The following is a 7,336-nucleotide window of genomic DNA, read 5'->3' as shown; positions in this document are numbered from 1 at the left end:
TATCTCTTGGTAACATTGCCCCGTGAGACACAGTAGGCTCCAGTTTTTGCCACCGAGGCCGGAAGGCCTGATTCTTTGTCTATTTCTGGTTTTGTTCCCCAGTTTGAAACAAAGAAGTTGGATGAGGGGGACAAGGAGACTTTGGGGATTTCAAAAGGTCAGAATTCCAAGTCATTCATATCCAGGGTCAAGTTTTATAGCCAGCAAACGCTTATGGCCCAAGGAGCCAGGAGTGACCTTTGGGACTCAAACTAAACAACAACAACAACAGCTGAGCTGGAGACTCATCTGGCAGTCATGAATTTCATGGGACCAATGCTAGGTAGAAAGTGTTGGGAGACCAAGCCCACTCTCCTCTGCAGAGACCAAGATGGGACGGGGCGTGTGGGGGTAAATGTTTGGATTTTCTTCCTGTTATACCGTCAAAGCAAGTAAGCTTTTCTAGAGATTAATTGATAGCAAATAGAACCAGGGTATCAATAATTGACATGTAGAAGAGGGAAAAATAGCCAGTGGGGTCATAACCAATGGCAGGAGGGAAGGAACATCTTTGAACCTTTGAGGACCTGCCCCTAATCCTTTGAGGATCCTGTGGCGTCTGCTTGGCTTTGGAAAAGTAAGGAAGAGCATACTCAATACATTTACTGGATGCAGAGTGCCTGTTACATGGAAAGTTCTTTTTTTTTTTTTAATTAAAGCTTTTTATTTTCAAAACATATGCATGGATAATTTCACAACATTCACCCTTGCAAAACCTTGTGCTCCAATTTTCCCCCTTTACCCCCCACTCCATCCCTTAGATGGCAAATAATCCAATATATGTCAAACATGGTAGAAATTTATGTAAAATCCAATATATGCAGACATATTTATACAATTATCTTGTTGCACAAGAAAATCAAATCAAATCAGAGAAAAATGAGAAAAAAATGCAAGCAAATAACAACAAAAAGAGTGAGAATGCTATGTTGTGATCCACACTCAGTTCCCACAGTCCTCTCTGGGTGTAGATGGCTCTCTCCATCACAAGACCATTGGAACTGGTCTGAATCACCTCATTGTTGAAGAGAGCCACGCCCATCAGAATTGATCTTTGTATAGTTTGTTGTTGCCCTGCGCAATAATCTCCTGATCCTACTCATTTCCCTCAGCATCAGTTCTTATAAGTCTCCCCAGGCCCCTTTGAAATCATCCTTCTGATTGTTTCTTTTTTTTTTTTTAAATTAATTAAATGATTGTTTCTTATAGTCCATAACATTCATCTCCCACTACTTTATTCAGCCTTTTCCCACTGATGGGCATCCACTCAGTTTCTAGTTTCTTGCCACTATGAAAAGGGGGCTGCCATGAACATTCTTGCACATGTGGGTCCCTTTCCCTCCTTTAAATCTCTTTGGGATACAGGCCCAGTAGTGATACTGCTGGATCAAAGGGGATGTACAGTTTGATAGCCCTTTGGGCGTAATTCCAAATTGCTCTCCAGAATGGCTAAATGTATTCACAACTCCACCAACAATGCACCAGTGTCCCAGTTTTCCCACATCCCCTCCAACATTCATCATTATTTTTTCCTTTCATCTAGCCAAGCTGAGAGGTGTGTAGTGGTATCTCAGAGTTGTCTTAATTTGTTCTCATAGAATGCATTTTAATAGAGTCAATAAGCATTTATTAAGTGCCTACTATGTCTCAGACACTCTGCTAAGCATCGGGGACAGCGGCAAAAAAAGTCTCAGTTTTTGATCGGTTCACTGTCTAATGAGGGAGACAAACGACAAATAAATGAGCTAAAATCAGATGAAATCAGAGAGAGGAAGGTACCACCGAAGGGCAATCAGGAAAAGCTTCCTATAGAAGGGACTTGAAGGTGAACAAGATGAGGTGAGATCTTTCAAGGCAGTTGTGAAAATCGAGTAAGGTTTCATCTACTTCAGAGTTTGCGTAGGCCTGAAGGACTTGGAGCATTGATCCAAGGGCACACCTAAATCCCCTTCCTGCAATCCTCCCATGACATCATTTTCTCCCTATTTCAGTCAAATATGGGCAACTATGTACTTATTGGTCAAGTTCAATTACTTGAATTTACCTCAGCCAATGAGGATGAGGGTCAGTGGTGGGAGGGGGTATTTGCATTTGGGATTAAAAGTGTTGACCCTGCCCAAGGATGAGCTTCTTCCCTTAGATTATCTCCTCTACGGGTGGACACCCTTCTCGCGAGAATGTATAATAAACTTTGCTTTGCTTCTAGATCTCTGCAGCTTTTTTTATTAAATGGTGACTCCTCACCTTTTCTGAACCACACAAAAGAAGTCAGGAACCAGGGGGCAGAGATGAGGAATAAGAGGCTTCCTGGCAGAGGCACAGGCAGAGAAAATGCCACGTGTTGAGGAGAGCCTTGTGCTGGGCAGACCTACTGGCAGCTACTGTAAGGGCAAGGGGAGAGCTTGCCCCAGAGTGGGGACAGGGTCTGAGGAGAGGAGGGGCCATATGCAAGAAGTGCTGAAAGTAGAATCCAGAGGATCTGGCCACAGATCGGATGTGGGCGTGACAAGGAGGGGTCCAGGATGATACCCTAGGTTGAGAGTGGCAGGGCCTGGGAGGGTGGTGGGGCTCTTGAGAGACACAGTAAAGTAAGGAAACCTTGAGGGTTGGGGGGAGAGGCAAAATAAACTCAGTTGTGGATACATTCAATCTGAGTTGCCCAGAGACAAGGACTGGATAAATAGCTCCGAGAATCATCTCCAAAATCGGTCAGACGGGCAATAATAAGCTTTTATTAAACACCTACTATATGCCAGATGATGTACTAAATGCTGGGAATACAAATATAAGCAAAAAGAAAGTCAGGAGCTTACAATCTAATGGCATGATTGAATGGAAAGAGTAAGAGTGGCAGGATGATGTTAGGGCAAGGAGAAGGTCGGAGGGAGATCTCAGGGAGTGGCTATTTTATCTTTCTCAGTAAAATGAAGCAATAAGAGGGCGGGAGCCAAGGAGCTGGGGAGAGGGTTAAAGAAGGATAATCAGTTTTGAAAAATAGTGGCTGGAGTGAAATGAGCAGGACCAGGAGGTCATTCTATACTTCAACAACAAGACTATATGATGATCAATTCTGATGGACCTGGCCCTCTTCAACAATGAGATGAACCAAATCAGTTCTTTTTTTTTTTTTTTTATAACTTTTTATTGACAGAACCCATGCCAGGGTAATTTTTTTTACAACATTATCCCTTGCACTCGCTTCTGTTCCGATTTTTTCCCCTCCCTCCCTCCATTCCTTCCCCTAGATGGCAAGCAGTCCTATATATGTTAGATATGTTGCAGTATATCCTAGATACAAGATATGTTTGCAGAACCGAACAGTTCTCTTGTTGCACAGGGAGAATTGAACCAAATCAATTCTAATGGAGCAGTAATGAACTGAACCAGCTACACCCTGGGAAAGAACTCTGGGAAATGACTAAGAACCACTACATCGAATTCCCAATCCCTCTATTTTTGTCCACCTGCATTTTGGATTTCCTTCACAGGCTAAGTGTACAATATTTTGGAGTCTGATTCTTTTTGTACAGCAAAGTAATGGTTTGGACACGTATACTTATTTTGTATTTAATTTATACTCTAATATATTTAACATGTATTGGTCATCCTGCCATCTAGGGGAGGAGGTGGGGGGAAGGAGGGGAAAAATTGGAACAAAAGGTTTGGCAATTGTCAATGCTTTAAAAATTACCCATGCATAGAACTTGTAAATAAAAAGCTATTAAAATTTTAAAAATAAATAAATAATAAAAAAGGAAAAAAATATTGTGGCTGGTGGGACAGTGAATGGATTAGGGAGGTGTGGTTGACTCCCTTTTGTTTTTGGACTTTGCAGGGTTGGAACCCATAGGTGCTTCAGGAATTGTCATGTCATTGAAAGCATAGGTGGGAATGGAACCCATAGATTATCCCATCCATTTAAAAGGAACTTTTTTTTTAATACAATTTTTTATTTTCAAATGATTTGATAACATTGACCCTTGCCTAGCCTTGTATTTCAGATCTTCTCTTCCTTCCTCCCACCCCTTCCTCTAGACGTCAGGCAATTCAATAGATCTTAAACATGTGAAAATATATGTTAAATTCAATATGTATAAACATATTGATACAATTCTCTTGCTGTACAAGAGAAATCAGATCAAAAAAAAAGAAAGAAAATGAGTAAGAAAACAAAATGCAAGCGAACAACAACAAAAAAGTGAGAATGTTAGGTTGTGATCCGCACTCACTTTTTTGTAAGAACTCTTTTGGTAGAGCCAAATAAACCAAATCCCTTTAGGGGAGCCATCTGTTTGCCCTGTGGCACATTTTGTATCTTGTAATAAGGCAGTGAGTGGAATGGATTCAAGTCCTGCCTTGGACACTTATTTATTAACTGTGACCCCATCATTTCATCTCTCCAAGCCTGAGTTTTTTCCCATTAAAGGGGAAGATGGGACTCCCATGCCTCTCAGGGCCCTTCCAGCTCCAGGGCTAGAACTCTGATCTGCACCGGGATGTGAAAATGTTTAGAATTTGATTCAATTTGTCCCTAGAAGAAAAAATATATATATATTTTAACCTCTGGAGGAAAAGTCCTGATCTTTATTATACTTGAGTTTTGAAGTTCCAAGTCATCGAAGTTGTTTATTATGATAATTCTTGTCCCAGAGCTGGTGTTTGTAAGGCCCAGTTTTCAATCTTGGGCCTTGGAACATCCCTGAGAGAAGCAGATAGGCAGGGCAGGGCAGGCTATCTCTGTCCTACAGAGGCCCAGAACTGGACGTTGAGAAGCCGGGTCTCGAGGCTAGGAAGGAGGAGGGAAGCAGCAGGTGGCCTTCCAGTCTGGCCATCGGGAGGGTCCCAAGAACCTCAGGACCTCGGAACCTGGCCATTGAGTGGGTCCCAAGAACCCCGGGACCTCGGAACCTGGCCATTGGGTGAGTCCCAAGAACCTCAGGACCTCGGAACCTGGCCATCGGGAGGGTCCCAAGGACCTCAGGACCTCGGAACCTGGCCATCGGGAGGGTCCCAAGGACCTCGGACTTGGAATTCTTCTGCTTGGAAAGACGAGCATCAGTCCTGAGTTCAGGATGTCAAAGATGAAGTCCAGACCCTCCTCCCCTCTGGTCCCTTATAATTCTTCCAGTTCTTCAAGCGCTCCCTCCGACAGCAAGCTCCCCGCCCCCGCCCCCAAGTCGGTGAGGTGCTCTCCGTCTTCCGATGATCTTGCACAGATTTACCCACAAGCTGCTAGAGGATGCCGCCTGGGTGACCTGCCCGAGTCACCAACCTCCCGGGCCATCAGGTGAGTAGCAGAGAAGGTGCGGCCCGCATTGATGAAGGGACTTTCCTCATCTGGGAATTCTCTGTACCTGTAAGATCACACGCCAGTCCTTGTACGTCAGTACAGTCAGGTCGCAGCGGACCTGGTGGAGATGCCGCAGAGGAGATGCGGAAAGAGCCTTGGGATGAGTCAGAGGAGAGCTGGAGAAGGCAGGGTCAGGAAAGCCCACAAACGTTTGTTAAGCACCTACTACGTGCCCGCACTTTGCTGGGCACCAGAGACGGCGTCCAGGAGAGGTTGGGGAGAGTGGGGAAGGAGACAGCATTGATTAAGCACCTACTATGTGCCCGCATTTTGCTGGGCTCGGAGAGGGCATCCAGGAGAGGTTGGGGAGAGTGGGGAAGGAGACAGCATTAAGCACTTACTACGTGCTCGCATTTTGCTGGGCACGGAGGGGGCGTCCAGGAGAGGTTGGGGAGAGTGGGGAAGGAGACAGCATTGATTAAGCTCCTACTACGTGCCCGCACTTTGCTGGGCACCAGAGACGGCGTCCGGGAGAGGTTGGGGAGAGTGGGGAAGGAGACAGCATTGATTAAGCACCTACTACGTGCCCGCACTTTGCTGGGCTCGGTGAGGGTGTCCAGGAGAGGTTGGGGGAGAGTGGGGAAGGAGACAGCATTGATTAAGCACCTACTACGTGCCCGCACTTTGCTGGGCACGGAGAGGGCGTCCAGGAGAGGTTGGGGAGAGTGGGGAAGGAGACAGCATTGATTAAGCACCTACTACGTGCCCGCACTTTGCTGGGCTCGGTGAGGGTGTCCAGGAGAGGTTGGGGGAGAGTGGGGAAGGAGACAGCATTGATTAAGCACCTACTACGTGCCCGCATTTTGCTGGGCTCGGAGGGGGCGTCCAGGAGAGGTTGGGGAGAGTGGGGAAGGAGACAGCATTGATTAAGCACCTACTACGTGCCAGGGACTGCTAAGTACGCTTTGCCACTTGATGACTTTGTGAGGATGTTAGTCAGAGTGCAACGGCTGAAGAAGCAGAAATGAGGTGAAGTGAAGTGAATTGGGCGGAGTGGCAACGCAAGGAGGGGGCGGGGTTGCGCTGCGAATCGCGGGAGCTTCGGAGGGAGGACGCCCATCTCCGGGAACGGTCGGGGGCGGAGCTGCCCAGGCCCGGAGGGCGGAGCGGCGGAACTCGGAAGAGCCCGCGTGGTTGGCGCGGGGCAGGGCGAGTGCGCGTGCGCGGCCAGTCAGCCAGCTGCGGGTCCCGGATGGGGAAGTGCGGGCGACCATAGAGAAGCAGCGACGGCGGCGGCAGCGGCGGCGAGAGCGGCCCGGCCCTCCCTCGCTCCCTCCCTCGCTCGGCTCAGGTAGTAGCTGCAGCCGCGGTAGCGGCGGCTCCGGGATAGGGGAGGGGCCGGGCAGGCGACGGCGGCGGAATGGGGACAAACGCCGTGGGCAGCGCGGGTAGCTCGGGCCCGGGGAGGGGCCCGGCCATGTCGCGATAGGCGCCACCGTGTCGCGACAGGCGGGTGGGAACCTTCCCGCGCGCGCCCTGTTTTGGTGCGCGCGGCCTTTTGCGCCCTCCGCCATCTCCCGATAGAGGCCACTCATGTCGCGACAGACTCCATTCTCTCCTCTTCCCCTTTCGAACGGCCTTTCTAGGACCTGGAGTGAATTGGGTTTGGGAGAAGCCGCCCGGACCCTGGCCTTGGAGCTGGCCGAGGGGATGGGGGGAGCAGGGAGCATTTCAGCGCCCTTCCCCCACAGAGTTGCCCTCTGCCCCCCAAGTGAAGAGGGAGCTTTCCATCCCCATCTCTGGGCCGTCTCCTAGAGACCTCCTAACTCACACCCAGAGCCCCCATCTTCCCTTCGGACCCCCCGATTCTCCTCGCAGCCCGCCCCCCCCCCCCATCGGTGAGGGCTATATTTCCCCACCCCCGTGGAGAGCTGCTCCATGCACACTCCTGGCACCTTCCTAAATCTCCCCAGGGAGGAGTGCCCTCCCCACCCCCTTCTAAATCCC

The 7,336-nt window shown here is 48.7% G+C and overlaps 1 long non-coding RNA gene across 2 annotated transcripts; it reads right to left on the bottom strand.

The window, feature by feature from the left end:
• Positions 1-2,327: 2,327 nt before the first annotated feature.
• LOC127545714 (uncharacterized) lies at positions 2,328-6,675 on the bottom strand. 2 transcript variants are annotated; one of them, XR_007949797.1, is made up of 4 exons: positions 6,175-6,675; positions 5,996-6,084; positions 5,727-5,815; positions 2,328-5,641 (listed from the first exon to the last, which is right to left on the bottom strand). It is a non-coding gene; the product is annotated as an uncharacterized LOC127545714 (long non-coding RNA). The 2 variants fall into 2 exon arrangements; XR_007949798.1 differs by lacking the exon at positions 2,328-5,641 and having other exon boundaries at positions 5,657-5,815.
• Positions 6,676-7,336: the final 661 nt, after the last annotated feature.

Source organism: Antechinus flavipes, chromosome 1 (assembly GCF_016432865.1).
Source record: "Antechinus flavipes isolate AdamAnt ecotype Samford, QLD, Australia chromosome 1, AdamAnt_v2, whole genome shotgun sequence".
Classification (NCBI taxonomy): domain Eukaryota; kingdom Metazoa; phylum Chordata; class Mammalia; order Dasyuromorphia; family Dasyuridae; genus Antechinus; species Antechinus flavipes.
This window is presented reverse-complemented; position numbering and strand designations above follow the sequence as displayed.